The sequence below is a fragment of the Lutra lutra genome, chromosome 2 (assembly GCF_902655055.1).
Source record: "Lutra lutra chromosome 2, mLutLut1.2, whole genome shotgun sequence".
NCBI lineage: Eukaryota > Metazoa > Chordata > Mammalia > Carnivora > Mustelidae > Lutra > Lutra lutra.
This window is the reverse complement of record NC_062279.1, coordinates 9,061,920-9,077,640: the sequence shown is the minus strand read 5'-3', so window position 1 is coordinate 9,077,640 and position 15,721 is coordinate 9,061,920. Positions and strand designations below refer to the sequence as shown.

At 38.0% G+C, this 15,721-nt stretch overlaps 2 long non-coding RNA genes across 2 annotated transcripts; one reads left to right on the top strand and one right to left on the bottom strand.

Annotated features, from left to right (window-relative positions):
• Positions 1–386: 386 nt before the first annotated feature.
• On the bottom strand, positions 387–14,332 carry LOC125090993 (uncharacterized). Its single transcript, XR_007124544.1, has 3 exons — positions 14,222–14,332; positions 1,335–1,454; positions 387–519 (listed from the first exon to the last, which is right to left on the bottom strand). It is a non-coding gene; the product is annotated as an uncharacterized LOC125090993 (long non-coding RNA).
• On the top strand, positions 3,667–7,306 carry LOC125090988 (uncharacterized). The gene is made up of 4 exons (XR_007124543.1): positions 3,667–3,760; positions 3,917–4,041; positions 5,705–5,898; positions 6,943–7,306. It is a non-coding gene; the product is annotated as an uncharacterized LOC125090988 (long non-coding RNA).
• Positions 14,333–15,721: the final 1,389 nt, after the last annotated feature.

Here is a 15,721-nt window from a genome sequence, read left to right as displayed (position 1 = left end):
ACTTGCACAGCCCCACCGAGCCCTGCTACAGGGGTCCACTCACACTGACTCTTCTGTGAGTCATGCTCAGGGGCTTTCTGATGGGGCTCCTTTCCAAACAAGAAAGCCCCAAGCGTCCAGCTTCCATCTGAGGGTGCGATGTCTGGCCCGACACCAGGGAGCATGCAGCCGCCCCCCCACTCCCACCTTCCTTCCTCATGCTCTGCCTGCAACAGTAAGTCTACAGTGCAGAGAACATATGTCAAGGGTCCTAAGTGCTCTTCCAAAAGCTCTTCTCACTTACTTTAAGGAAAAAATGTAACCCACTCCCTAAAATATGTCCAGAGAAATTCCCATGAAACACTTCCTGTAATGAATGCTTAAGCCTCTTTTCCATACCTGGACGTGGGTGATGGTCTCACGGTGCAGAAAGAGAGTTTCAGGCCACCTCCTTTGCGAGCAGCTCACACGTGGTCTAAAATAGCATTTTCAAGTATACCAGCACTTGGCCTCTACTTCATCTCTGTCTTGGTGCTTCCTCTAAAAGTATTAAGAACAAATATCATGTATCAAATGCCTTAGATGTGATTTTTTAAATTGAATTATATAAAATCCCTAAAGCATCCAGATTTAATTATCTTCCAAGCTCTTGCACAATGGAGTTTTATATTCTTTGCATCCATTCTTTTCTGTAACAAATGTATATTAATTGCTTACTTTGAGCCAGGACTGTTCTAAGAACTGCAATTGTAATAGGAAGTAAAGCAGACTCTATCCTTGTGAACTTGCATGGAGGGAAAGACATATAAATAAATAAATGTTATACGTCAGTGCTATGACAAAACTCTACAGCTAACTGTGTGGGTAAGGGGCAGCATAAACTGTGGTTAGGAAAGGGGAAGGTGTTGATAATTAAGCAGAAGTTCTTTTTTTTTTTTTTTTTTTTAAGAATGATTTACTTATTTTAGAGAGAGAGAGCACGCGAGCAAGAGGAGGGGCAGAGGGAGAAAGAGAAACAGACTCTCGGCTGAGCACAGAGCCCAGAGTGGGGCTCGATTCCATGATCCTAGGACCATGACCTGAGTCAAAACCGAGAGTCAGACACTTAATCAACTATGCCCCCCCGGGGCCCTAATTAAGCAGAAGTTCTAAAGAACTGACAGTGAGGCTTTCATACACTACGGAGAACCACCCCAGGCAAGTGCAAAGCATGTGTTGTCCTGCTCAAGGAGCAGCAGGAAGGCCGTTATCATTTTGAACAGAAATGGTAAAGTTAAATGTAAAATTCTGGACTTGAACTCTTTTTTCCCTCATAATCCCCTTTCTTCCTGATAAAATGCACTTTCCAATCTTACCTGGAGGGCAAGATGGCATACACCTTCTTGCCTTTTGTTGTCGTTGTCATTCATGCATTTATTCGGTGATGCTTTCCTAAAAACACTGCCTCCTTCCGGAATGTCCATCTCTAGAAAATTCTGAAACAACAGAGTAAATGAAAAAAATACCAATGGTGCAAGTAACCTTATTTAGGGATGAAGCTTTATGAGACTCATGCCAACCAAGTGGTCCAGGGACAAATGACAACATTTAAATAAAAGATAAACCATATAATTTTAATTGTCTCCAATTATTAGCTCTTGAATTTCCTCTAGGCGTGTCTATAAACATCATAATTGCTTAATTCAGCACTTTTAGCAAGTCTAATTTTAGTTGATGCGTTAGAACCTGAATTTCAAAGAAGAGTAAAAATTACTTTGGTCTTTCCTGAACTCATAGCCATTTGGGGAAAAAAGGAAACAAAAACTGTATAATAGAGATACAGGGAAGAAATACAAAAAGGTCTGGAGAAGGGTGCTAGGGTGTAACATCGTAGTCCTAAAAGATGGCCTCAAATTCTTTGACATTTCTCCCAGGAGGTCAGGTCTTTGTCTCCTCCTTGCAAAGGTCAGGCCCCTGATTGCTTGGAGCTACAAATGAGGGAGGAAGGAGGAAGTGTTGCTCTATGACTTTCAAAACCACGTCCTCAAGGCATCCAGCTTCCAAGTGGCTCTTGGAATGCCAGCTGTCTGGGTGTTCCCTCCCAGAACACAGCCCTGGGAGCCAGCAACCTTGCTGGCAGAATCCTGAGTCTTGTGGAGTGAGCGCCAGTATAAGGGCCTGGTTGACAGTCCCAGTGAGCCTACAGTTGGACCCGGAGTTGGAGAACCAACCCCCGCCTCCACAGCCGGGTGGCTCTAGCCTCTAAAGGGCAAGTCCCTTCCAGCCATTCAAGTCTTCCAAGGAGCAGCCCCAGACGTGGAGCAGAGATAATCATCCCCAAGATGCCCTGTCCACTCCCACCCACAGAACATCAGGGTGGCAAAGACATGACTGCCATCAATGACATGTCTGCCATGTTCTGTCCTCAAGTGCGGGGTGCTTTGTTATGCGGCAGTAGATAAATGGGACACATAATGGTCATCTATTTCAGAATTTCCAGATGGCCTTTATTGCAGATACTAAGTGACTTTAACCCTCATGATCCTTCAGACTGTCAGACACTGGGCTAAAATCTTCTTTTGATAGGAGCCATCCTTCTACCACTTATTCTGCCTGGGAAAGACGGGGAAGGCTTCCCAGAGCAGATACCATTTGTCAATATTATTGAAAAAAATTGCCTGATCTATTTCATGGGTTCCCCGTGCCACTGTTCGAGGCCAACACCCAAATGCCTGTAATGTTCTGAAAAGCACCTCAAAATCATTTTTCAATTGCATATTACTTGATCTTCAGTTTTGTGACCCGCCTGAACTTAGTACAAATTCCGTGTCACTCTAGAGGTAATTTTGTAAGGCAGGCCCATCAGTACTGCGACAGCGGATGATGGGAGAAAGAAGGCTGCCTTCTTTTATCCCTACAAAGGACAAGGAGGAAGGGGTGAGGGAGACACACGCATGGTCTCTATGACCTCTATGACCACCGCCTGTGTCAGCTCCTCAATGTACAGGATCATTTAGGCTTGGCATCTGTAAAAACACTGGACAGTTGTTTTTTTTTTCCTTTTTTGCAATCCTAATTTTTAAGAATCATTTAATTGTGCCCAGAGGCTGTGCAAATGGGAGTATACAGAATTTAGGAAAAATAAGGCGAATGAGTGCATCGGGACGTTCGCATTGTTCGCATTAAGCCTTTAGGAGGACAAGAGCTAATTGAGGACACTGGATCACTGTTAGGAAACTGATTAGGAACTAACAGTGTGATTTCAGTGAGAGAGAAGCAGCCACTCTCATTCCGCGCAAGGAGCTTACTGTCAGTTCCCCACAATGAAAACTTGAGACGGAAGACAATGAACGCTGTATCCAGGCATCATTCCTCCATTGTTTCTTCATGCAGGTTTCATATTAATCCGTTTCTGATAAATATACTTAACATATCCCTTTTCTTCTGAGTTTTTCCACTTGACTTTTTCTGTCCCCTACCTTCCATCCTCTCGGCACCGAACGCTGAGCTACTACCTGGTCTGACAAATTCAAATCCCACAGGACATCTCTTGCCACAGTATCACAACTAATTTTCTCCTTTCAATTAAAGGTCATAGTTTGTTTGAGAAGAGCAGAAAGTACCGCAAGCATATTGACATTGTGTAAATGAGAACTGAAATCAAGGGGGGGGGGGATAGTTAATGAACAAAAGATCATTGCTCAGTGTCTTAACTGCAGCATTTCGGCTCCAGATTAAATCCACTGAAAAGGTGATGGGCCAGAGGACAGCCAGCCAGCCGAGAGGGCAATCACCCCACACGGTGGGTTCGCCAACCTTCTCTCCCCATTTTCTTCCCACGTATATAGTTTGCTTCTGAGGACTTCCATGTCCAGCTAAGGGAACAAAATGCGTATTTCCCCCTTGTACAGGGATCTATCATTATTTTATAACATATGTGCCCGGTTATACCATTCAGCACGACAACCTGTGTAAGTAAGATGCACTTGGTTTCTTGTGGGCTGAGGACAAGTCTGTAAAGACAAAGGTCACTCTGAAGAACAGAGTAGAAATTACACCCACTGATTCAAAGACTGCATTCATGTAAGTATTCCAAAAATTAATGCAGATCTAACTATGCTTTATAATTTTCTTACTACTAACACAGAATGACAAACACTTCTGTAGGAGGAAAAGTTTGAAAAGTAAATTGCTGGAATATGTATTTTACCTTACATAAATATATTTTAGGGAGACTCATGCTTTAAAAATGTTTTGCAAAGCTGGTATAGTTACATGCATGTCTCCCAGAAAGAAGACATGAAATGCATTTTGTTATTTTAAATTTCAGTGTTAACTTTTCACTAGAATGTAACTTGAGGGTTTGCTAATAGCTTACAGATTGAGGGTTGCAGAAAAAAAGAGACACTGGTAGGTAGACTAAAAATTCATTAGAGTATTACCTGATATGGTAATTATATATAGAAATCTTACTTTAATATAAGTTTTATGTTCTAACCCCTTATTATATTTGACTGTCGACTGTCAGTTATAAATCATTACTATCACTCGAGTACTCAATTAACAAATTTTGGTTTTGGTGAGAGATGAATCATTTGTCTGAGGTTCCCATTTTAAACAGCCTGAATTGCGTGTTTTAAATATATGTTTAGATAGCCATTCATCTAAAAAAAAGACGGAATACTATTTCTATGATCCACCAATAAAGATGCTAACAGATAATGTTTGTGTAAGCACACACCATAGAAAGCAGCAAACAATGCAAAAAGACTAACAGAATAATTTTGCTTTCCACATTCACCTTATTTCTAGGGATAGTTTTCCTTACCTATAGAAATTAAAGTTTAAATTAATATGTCTACATCGCCACAGTGCTATCGTTAATGGTTAATCATTTGCATAAATATTCTTTGTTTAAAAAGTTAGAGATAGTTTGTTTAGTAACTAACAAATTCAGTCTTATTAACGATGCAAGCTTTGGAATTCTAGACATATATAACACATAACCTCTGTCCCAAAAAACCTTTATCATTTACTTCAGGAGGCAAATCTAACACACATGAAATGATTCAAGACATCATAAAATTAGGACAAAGGTGTGTTATTTCAGCTGCAAAAGCTATAAAAGTTCACAGGCAAAGAGATCACGGAAGATAGAATAATTGGAAGCTTTTATGGGGGAAACGGTCCCATTTGACAATTCCGGGTACTGAATGCTTTCAGCTAACCACCTCCTGGTAACTGTGCCCCTAAACTTTTACTATAAAAATATAACCACATTTGGAAATGGAAACTAGGGAAATTATTCTTGCTAAATTTAGGAAGTGCTCCCTGACAAAAATTTGATTTTCTATGAAAAATGTGATTTCACTTACAAGTTTTTAGAACATGCGATTCACAGAATATAGGAGAAGCAGTAACAAATGAAACACTAATGAACAAATTTTTTGTGGCATGAAGACCAAATAAAATAACCTGAATCTTACTTGTTAGGTTTACACTCCCAGGTTTAGGAAGTAAATTATTCCAGGGGAAGAGATTATCCCTGGAAGGATGAAAAAGAATGCCAAGTCAGAAAATTGCATACTGGCTAAGGAGTAATAAAAGGTTCCCTCAGCAGAATTCAAAATTTTAGTATGGGCCAGCAGTTCCATAATATGACTCTGAAAACTTAATTGGGAGAAAGTATAAAGAATAATTCATTGTATGATCACGGAGAGCAAACACTCAAAATATTAATTTATAGATGGTCATAATGCAAATCCAATCCCCTAAGATCTTTGCAGCATAAGAGTAGATGAAGAACGTATCAAAATGGACTTTCTGCCCACCCTCAAGATTCACAGTTGAGACATCTTCCACTGAAGGAGAGAGATCCAGATAAACGAGATCAATTAAATGTAAAAGTTATCACGATCCACACTGACAGAGGCTAACCACGTAAATGTACAACAGCTCTAAAGAGAACAAGAGAGAATCTCATGGATGATTGCCAAGTGGATGGCCAGTGCTGAACGCAGAGTACACGGTCAAAAGGGAAATTTTCCTTAGTCGATTCTCCATCCCAACATGAGAATAGTTATTATGCTAAAGCAGCAGAGTACGTGGGATATAAATATGAAATGGGTCATGAAAAAAAAAATGAAACAGCATGAGGAAACACTAGTTATGCCCACTCTAGAAGTAAAGTTGTATTTTTAAAAAGCACACTTAATAAAATGAGTATTAATCATCACTTATAGATAATGCACTTGAAGAAAAAAAAGAAAGAAAAAAATTTTACGGAGCCAAATATATTGAGATAATCAGTAGGGAGTACAAAACGTTCAGATGTTCTTCAAGCCTTTTAAGAGGGAATGTAAGACAACAAGTCATACAGAATTATATACCAGGGGCACCTGGGAGGCCCTGTGGCTCAGTCAGTTAACCATCTGCCTTTGGCTCAGGTCATGATCCTGGGGTCCTGGATCCAGCCCAACCATCAGGCTCCCTGCTCGGCGGGGAGTCTGCTTCTCCCTCTCCCTCTTCCCCTTCCTCCCAGCTCATGCTCTCTCTCTCTCTCTCAAATAAATAAAATCTTTTTTTAAAAAACACCCAATTCTATTTTCTTTGTTATTTCCCAACACGATCTCAGTAACAATAGCTGAGTAAACTTAGCGGTCATGAATAAATAAGAATCAGATTAAAACTGGAAAGGATAAATCCAGTGAACTAGTCCTGATTTCCTACACTGTGAGCCATGAACAAATTTAAATAAATGAAGGAGGAAAATGTACACATAAGTTCAATAAATTACTTAACTGATAATGTATTTGAAACATGACTATTTGGCCTTAATTGAGTATAAGTGTGTATTTTCCACATGAAAAGCTTGTCAAGGAAAAAATCAAAATTAAGTAAACCTCTAAAATCAATAGCAAATATATGTCTACATTAATAAAATAGGGCTTTTGTTTTGTTTAGCTTTTACTTTTATTTTTGCAGACTTAACACAGCAAAGGAAATGACCGGTTTCCAGGTCTTAACTGTGGCCAGTAATGGAGATGCCCACGGACCCATCTTTGGAAGTGAAGAGTTAATATCATTTTTCTTCCTCATTTATCCACAAGAAAGGACAGAAAAGCAAAATATCAAAGGAGCACTGGGAATGACTTCACTAATCGTGAGGACCCTTTGGGCAATAGAGCCTCAGAAGTATACTTTAGTCAAAAAGACCATTAGACTGTAACTTTATTTACCCACTACATAGAACAGGGCAATGGGTACCAAGAGGGTTTCTTTGAACACAAAGCAACAAGAGCATATTCTCCAAATAGAAGACAGGTGGCTTGTTATCCATTACCCAACTGCTTTATCTCCAAAGGGAAAAAAATAATAATCACTATGGTTTCCTGTGTTCACATTTGAATAAGGCATACATAGCCATCAAACTTACTATGTGTTTTTTTAAAGCCATGGATAGGTATTTCTTTCATATCTAAAATTTATCCAAATACAAATAATACAAAGCACATCTAGAAAGGAATGTTAACTTTTTGATGTGAAGCAAGTCACAACTGTCATGGAATTTATATGTATTCTTCTATCAAGAAACCTTTCAGTGCAATTTTCAAAAAATGTTATTTGAGTACATTTTTCATAACTTCAAGTCATGTTGTTACAAATAATAGACTAAAAATTGGGTGTCCTATTGACTCAAAAGACAAAGACTAAGACACGTATTACAGAGTTAATTTTTTTTTCTAATGTGTTTACCCTGAGCTGGGATGGCTTCCCAATTCTCCAATGTATCTACCATGACCTTGAATATCTCCCAAATTCCCTTAAGTTTCTACTCTTAACACTGTTGGTTTCACTTATACCCCAGGTGTGTCTATACTGACTTGTGATTTCTCCCTAACTTCCCAGGTTTACCAACCATCATGTAGAATGTCTCTCTCATTCCTAGGAGTTTCTAAACTATCCTAGGATGTCAGCCTAATTTCACAGGCTGTACACAGTAATCTGTACATGAAAGTCTCTAAATCCTCAGTTTTTCTACACTGACCAGTGTTGGATCTGTAATTGCCCAGTTCAATCACTATCTTTGGACGTCTCCTCAATCTCTAAGGGGAATCTTTTCTGATCTAGGATGTCTCTCTAACTCACCAGTTTCCGTCCTGATCTTGAACATCTCCTTAATTCCCCATCAAGTTCTAAATTAAACAGGAATGCTCCTTCATCTTCAAGTGTATCCACCTTGACATTGTATGTATACATAATTCCCCTGATATGTCTACACTGACCTGGCATGTCTTCCAAATCCCCAGATAGTTTTACAATGACTTGGTAATGTTAAGAGTTCATTTAACTCACATGATTTTAGAAAATATAATTTAAGCTAGAAGAAAAATGCACTGGAAACATTAGAAAAATCTTAGATGTACATTCTTCATAAAATATTGATGTATTTTCTGTACAGAAGAAAATATTTCAATAATAAGAATTCACCGAAGAATTGAACTGATTAAATTTACAAATATAACAAAATCTGAGGATCTCAAAATGAGTATGTCTTATGTCTGGGTCTACTAAAAACATAAAATGTGCTAGTCAAAATGCATACTTTGCTAAAAGGAGTTAATTTGTTCTAATTATTCAAGAAAAGTTACCATTTTTACTGTCAAAGCACGGTAATGTTAACGTTGGCTAAAACAGCATCTCAAAATTTTCTCATGACAGAAAGAGATGCTAAGTACAAAAAGGAACTCAGTCTGTGTATTGACAGGGGTATGGGGGGGTGCTCTTGCCATAATAAATAATTTGGCTACTGACAAATTATATATTGCAAATAATTATTCATTTCTTTGAAAGAACAGCAAAGGAAGTAGCACTTCAATATTTTTTTGAATAATTCACATCACTTTGTAAGAAAAGGAATAATATCCTCAGGGAAATTTCCAAATAAGGATTAAACTCAGAAACAGATTGCCTCAAAACAGAGATCATCAACTGTACTTGCAAATGAGGCATCAATGCAGCATTTTTTAACATCTCCATTTTAATTACTAGGTAAATTGTACTTATTTGTAATTGTGAAAACCAACACTCTGAAAGTTATTTTTAAAGACTGTACTGCACAGGGGAATCATTATTGTTACCATGTAACTCAAAACTTCACATACATGAGCAACATCTAGGAATGAAGCTTCATATCTTTGCTCCCCGTTCTGAGGCTATGGAAACTTCAAGGAACCCCAAAATTAAGTCATCTACCATCTCTGTATTTCAGTTACTAACACTTACAGACATGGTACAAGGAATCAAGTCAATTATCTCCATATTAGTAAATATTTTCCCATTTCATATCGCACAGGGGAAATTAAGCTACTTAGGTCTCAATTTTAATTATTTATTCAGACACTCAGTGTCATGTGGATAAGATTGTATGTGAATTTTGGGGGATTTTTGGACACTTGACCTGGATATCTTCCATAGGAGGGCAGCCTCTAAAAATACATTTTATTCATATTTGAATTTACTTGGAATTAAAAATATAAATATTATCGTGGGCCAATTTTTGGTGTAGAGTTTTATTTTTTCATCTACATTCTAATTTTTTGAACCTCAGCAATTGGTAAATTACTGTAATATTTGTTAAGGAGTGGGGATTATGTAAAATATGTAATATATACTTGTATTTTATGCAGCATTTAAAAATATGCACATATTTTACACACATAGACCTGATTTGTTTTGAGGTTTTGGCTCCAAATTACAGAGATGACTACTAATCTAAGATATTGAATATATGTTGTTAAAAATATAGTTCTAAGATCATTAAGCTTTCAAGTAAATAATAAGATATACCTTGCAGCTTGAGAGACAACAATATTTCATTTTCCTAACACAGAAATCTACAAGCAACTTCTGCTAATGCTATTTGAACACAGCAACCTTAAAAAACATAACTACTCAGTATTAAAAAATTTGTTTCACTCTTTTAAAATTGTATCAATGAAATTCAAGCTTCCACAGTTGAAGAGAAAATTCTACAAATTCATACAGAAAAAGAGAGACATTTGAAACATATGTCTTGTAGTAAATGAACTTTTCAATGATCCATTCAGTAAAGAAAAATTGTTTCCCAGCAGAAATTCCACAGATTTCCAAACTGTCTGAATGCATAATAATGAAATTACTCAAGCTCAGGTATTACCTTTTTTATTATTTTTAGCACCTGCCATTTTTCTGTGAAAGCACATCCATTCATTCTGTCATCTAATTAGCATCAGGGCAAGTTATGACAAACCAAATAGTGTAGGTAGGGAATCAAAGATAACGTATTTTACGAAATAACGCTATTTGTTCGCCGTCTTTTTCCGACACATCTCACATTTTATTAACTCAGTCTCTGAAAATCAGACTAAAGTTCACTTGCTTTACTCTGGATCATTCTGATTAAAATCTTGCATTCTATGAAGAAGTCAGTGATCTGAATTATGCTCACAGAAATGGTTTTCCAAATTGGGGGAGGTTTTCAAAACTTGACTTTTTTCTATCTATAGAGTGAAAATCCTCCCAAATGTTCATTTTAATTCCCATTGCGTTTTTGTCTCAGTTATTTTTAAACCACAAAAGTGCTCTGCAATGGAGGAGATTCACCTGCTTTAATAAACATGAGCAAGATGGTGTGTCTGTTAACTCCAAACTATTAGCATGACAACTGTCTTTCTCACACAAATTAATAACGACCTTATCTAAGAAATTTATGAAACATTACTGGGATAAATTTATGAAACATAGCACTTATAAATTTTTTAACATCTAGGAAAGAAAATAACAATATACATTTCTGTGTGATCTTATCATCCCTGATTATTTCCTTAGAACAGATTTTGAGAAGTGGGATTAACTGGAGAAGAGTATACAAACATTCTTTTTTTTTTTTTAATATTTATTTCTTTATTTGAGAGAAAGAGAGAGAGCAGGGAGAGGCGCAGAGGGAGAAAGACAGTCCTGAAGCAGCCCAACACAGGGCTAGATCCCCGGACCCTGAGATCATGACCTGAGCCGAAATCAAGTCTGCTGCTCAACCGAATGAGCCATCATCTAGGCACAAGTATACAAATATTTTTAAGAATCTTGTGATTTGGGTCTGGAAGTTTAGTACTGGTGCACTCTATAATTTATTTATTTACTTTTTTTTTTAAAGGTTTGATTTATTTATTTGACAGACAAAGATCACAAGCAGGCAGAGAGGCAGGCAGACAGAGAAGGGGAAGCAGGCTAACCTGCTGAGCAGAGAACCCAATTCCAGGCTCGATCCCAGGACCCTGAGATCATGATCTGAGCCGAAGGCAGAGGCTTTAACCCACTGAGCCACCCAGGTGCCCCGCACTCTATAATTTATAACAAATTCTAAAAAGGTAGGGAAATTCGTTAAAGATTACAGTTAACATATCTGTTTTTGAAAGTTTAAATTAAGTTCAGGTTGATGAGAGTCTCTAATTTATCATTGAAAAATATATCCAAATGTAAAAAAAGTCATTTAATCTTATATTTATAATTACATAAATCATCTTTGAAGCGCAGGAGATGATGTGTAATTTCTTATGTAGAACTTCTAGACTACTTAGACAAAACCAGAGATTTAGAACAAAATCACAGAGAGTTTAACCTGCCTCAAGAGAGCCCTTCACTCTGCGTGTACACACTTGTTGTAAGTCATTGTAAGGATTGTTCAATCAACAAACATTTATTGACAGGCGCTTAAGTGCCAGTCATTGTGCTAGAACAACGAGCATGTGGTGATGAAAGACACAGAAAACCTCAAAGAGTTACAAAGTTACAATCCAGCAGGGAACACAGCCCAGAAAATCAATTACATTTTAATACCATACAGGAGTATGGCAGGTGCAACGGGACTGAAGGGGAAGAACATAAAACCTGACCTGAGAGGGGGTCAGGACGGGTTCTCCACCCAATGGTCCCTGAGGGCTGGGATAAAGTCACTGAGTCTGAGAAGATGAAGAGGGTTTTTTGTTGCTGCTGCTGTTTGTTATGAAGTAACAGCAAATGCATAAAAAGAAAAACAATACAACAGAAGTTCAATATAGCTAGAGCAGAATGTGGTGATTTCTACTGACAAAAAACTGATATTTAATGGTTTAGTGGCCTCTATGTGTTCCCTATATTCTGTATTTCTACATGCAGAAACTCCTTGATGCAGAAATATATAAAATTTTTTCAAATATCGAGCAATTCCTTTATACAAAAATAAATGATATTAATATTTCTGTGTGTTTCTTTTCATATCATATATGATATTAATATTTCTGTGTATTTCTTTTCATAGTTTTTTCAACATGGCTAAATTTTTTTTATTAAATCGGAGTTGAGTTGGTAGTTTTTGTTTTTTTTTGTTTGTTTGTTTTTGTCAGAGAGAGAGGGAGAGAGAGCGAGCACAGGCGGACAGAATGGCAGGCAGAGGCAGAGGGAGAAGCAGGCTCCCTGCCAAGCAAGGAGCCCGATGTGGGACTCGATCCCAGGACGCTGGGATCATGACCTGAGCCGAAGGCAGCTGCTTAACCAACTGAGCCACCCAGGCGTCCCGAGTTGGTAGTTTTATATTTGGTTTTCTACATACCATTGCAAATATATTCCTATGTCATTAAGTTATTTTTTTAAAAATATTTTTAATCACTACAAATCATCATCAACACGTACCAAAATATACTTAACACAAAATTCTATTCATTTTTTTTTGCAATTAAGAATTTTTTTTTTTTAAAGATTTTATTTATTTATTTGACAGAGAGAGATCACAAGTAGACAGAGAGGCAGGCAGAGAGAGAGAGAGAGGGAAGCAGGCTTCTTGCTGAGCAGAGAGCCCGATGTGGGACTCGATCCCAGGACCCTGAGATCATGACCTGAGCCGAAGGCAGCGGCTTAACCCACTGAGCCACCCAGGCGCCCCGCAATTAAGAATTTTTTAATTCAGGGTCGCCTGGGTGGCTCAGTGGGTTAAGCCGCTGCCTTCGGCTCAGGTCATGATCTCAGGGTCCTAGGATCGAATCCCGCATCGGGCTCTCTGCTCAGCAGAGAGCCTGCTTCCCTCTCTCTCTCTCTCTCTGCCTGCCTCTCTGTCTACTTGTGATCTCTCTCTGTCAAATAAATAAATAAAATCTTTAAAAAAAAAAAAGAATTTTTTAATTCAGCGTCCTCCCAAAATTTATATGTTAAAACTCTAACCTCCAATGTCATAGTATTTGGAGGTGGAGGCCTTTGGGAGGTAATTAGGTTTAATAATCATGAGAGTAGAGCCCACAAAAGGATTAGTGTCAATACAAGGACACAAATCCTGCTTGGTCAGCCAGTTGAGGAAAAGGTCTTAGCCAAGAACTAAATTGGCTGACACCTTGATCTTGGACTTCCCATCTCCAGAATTGTGGAAAAAAAAAGATGTCTAAGCCACCCATGGTATTTTGTTATGGCAGACCAAACTAAGACAGCATCTATAATTTTTTTAATTAGAAAAATATCAATATACATTTTTGTGTAATATTATTCCTGATTATGTCCTTAGGATAGATTTTGAGAAGTGGGATTATTGGAAAAGAGCATGCAGAATTTTTTTTAAGATTTTTTCAAGAGAGAGAGAAAAGGAGCGAGTGGGGAGAGGGGCCAAGGGAGAAGAGAGAGAGACTCTCAAGCAGACTCCCCACTCAGCACCGAGCCCGAGGAAAGCGGGGCTCCATTTCATAACCCGTTAGATCTTGACCTAAGGCGAAATCAAGAGCCTGACGCTTAGCTGACTGAGCCATCCACATGTGCTAAGTATACAAACATTTTTAAGGATCCTGATGTAAATTTCCAAACCAATTCTAGGAAGAATACGTTCTTACCAATAGCATATGAGAAGTTCCATCTTCCAGGCATCTTTTACTATATTATCTTTCATTAGTGGGATAATTTTTTTTATCTTGACTTAACTTTTCATTTCAAATATGCCAAATAAATCTGAGGGTTCTTAGTCACATTATATGTAAAAATAACTCTTACTAAACTATTATGACAGCATATACTCATGCTTCACAAAGTTAAAATTTTAAAAACCTGAGATTTAAAGCTTTGTTTTTCAAAATGTGAAGACTATAACAGGAATAGCTTTCCTCAACAGTTGAAGTTTTGGAACATTCCTTAGCAAGGGACTATCCACAGGTTCTATTAATAAGGGAACATAAAGATGAATGAAAACTAAATCATAGAGAATTAAACTCACCTATACTCTTTGACTTCTCATCCATGGCTTTTTTCATCGTGATACATGCCGAGACTATATAATGTGGAACTTCCCTTAGAATTCAGAATATTTCTGCACATGTCATCATGTTTCAACATAACCTAAAATGGGACAAGTTCTAAGTTGAGCTTTTTTTTTTTAAGACCAAAGGTAAAAAACAAACAAACAAAAAGCTTTAAATAAAATCCCAAACTCCAAGGTTAACCCCCTTGACCAACTACAGGCCAACAGTATTTTCCACTAAGACCAGTAGTATTTTCCACTAAGATTTTCACCTTTCAGAGGATTCAGAGATGGTATCGACAATGTGTGATGCCAGAGTAAAGTCACAGCCAACATTTGCTGTAGCTAAGAAAATCGTGAAATGCCTGTCTTCCATAGACAGGAACAATTTTCATTTGCTTAGAAGTTCCTAAGTACATACAGGATTCTATGCAGTTCTGTATTCACATCAATTTCTGGATCAATAATTAAGGTTCTATAAAACATATATACAGCTAATTGAAGATTCTGTAAAATATACATATAGAACTTGTCAACCTCAGACTCCTGAGAATAATTAAATTAGCTTTGGCAAGAGACAAACTTCAAAGTTTGCAGGAGACGAGCTTCCAACATTAGAAGTCTATTTCTTGTCCACCTGAAATCCAACACTGGCATCCAGCGCTGCTTTCTGGAACAGTCTCTCCAAAGTCACAAGAGAAGACAGTGGTTAGGGGAGGCACCTCAGCTCCTATCTACCTTCACTGAAAGTGACACGCCATTTGTGCTTATGGTTCATGAATGAGAACAGCGTGGAAGCCCGAGCAATGGAGAGAAGGGAAGGGTGATGTGTGCCACTGATTTCTGCCATGTATCCCAACTAAACAGGATATTTAAAATCTGTACTGCAGGGGCACCTGGGTGGCTCAGCAGGTTAAGCCTCTGCCTTTGGCTCAGATCATGATCTCAGGATTCTGGGATCGAGCCCCACATCAGGCTCTCTGCTCAGCAGGAAGCCTGCTTCCGATCTCTCTTTCTCTGTGTCAAATAAATAAAAAATCTTTAAAAAAAAAATAAAATCTGTACTGCATGAAAGAGTTAACAGAGGTCAGAATTCTACTATGAAATCTTCATTGAATGTGTCCTCAACCTTGTATTAGTGCACAGAAACGTTAAGACATTTTAGACATAATCCCTATCCACAAAAGTCCTAACATTTATAATATAGTTAAGGAGTTGGTGAAAAATGTATGAATAATTTAAGGGCTATTTTTTTTTCTGCAGCACAGAAAATGAAAAGTTTCATTATCGAAAGGGGGAGATCCAGGAATAATGAGGGTAGGCTTTTAGGCTTCATAAAAAAGGTAGGGGGCAAATCCATCCCCAAAGGACAGCATAGTGGGATGTCTACAGGAGCAGGAAAAAGCATGTGCCTCAGAGGCAAGATGATGGGCTCCAGGGAAGGTGAAGGTGAGAGGAGGCATGACAGCCTCAGAG